The following is an 809-nucleotide window of genomic DNA, read 5'->3' on the forward strand; positions in this document are numbered from 1 at the left end:
CTGATACTCTCCTGGGGCTGTATAGAATTCCGGACCACAAATCCACAAATATTATCTCTAAAGCCCTGGGAAGGGGCCTGGATGGGTGAGGGAGATTTGTCCTATGTGTGGCACATCCCAAGGACCATATCTATGGCATGAGAGCAGCCTGGCATAATGAATAGAGCACTGCCATTGAAGTCAGAAACACCTCGGTTCGTATATTGTCTCTGACATATCCTAGCTACACAATCAAAGGCAAAGTACTTAACCTTCCAGTGCCTCAGAAAACTAAGAGCATAAGCTTCAGATGAGTAGAAGATACATAGTGATTTCTAGAGTGCCCACAATGGAAATTCTCTACATCAATGAAATCAAAGGTTCAAAAGTGGGGAGTGGAAAATACCCAAGTCACATCCAAGTCCATATATACATGGTGTCTAAGTCCATGTATATGTCTGGTGCTATCTATAGGGGTATGTCTTGGGGAATGTCTAGGTTGTTTCTGCATCATATTTGTGGGAGGAATATCTCCCTCTCAAAAGGTCATGTCCATGATTTGTCTTGGTTCATGTCAAGAAGGTGTACAGTCTGTGTCTTGGGGCAGGTGATACCTGATACCATGTTGGGGCCATGTTGCTAATGTTGGGTCAAGTCTGGACTACATACAGAGTGCTTTGCATCAATTCTGGGGCCTTCCTTAACTTCTATCTACTCAGCATAGCTAGGTGTTTCTGGCCATAATACTGTTTCCGCTCTCTTTCTCCTACCCTCTGCCTAGCCTCACCTCCTTATCCACTCCATTCTCTGCTGTCCTCTTTTTGTCTTGT

The sequence above is a fragment of the Vombatus ursinus genome, unplaced genomic scaffold (genome assembly GCF_900497805.2).
Source record: "Vombatus ursinus unplaced genomic scaffold, bare-nosed wombat genome assembly UNPS02015091.1, whole genome shotgun sequence".
Classification (NCBI taxonomy): domain Eukaryota; kingdom Metazoa; phylum Chordata; class Mammalia; order Diprotodontia; family Vombatidae; genus Vombatus; species Vombatus ursinus.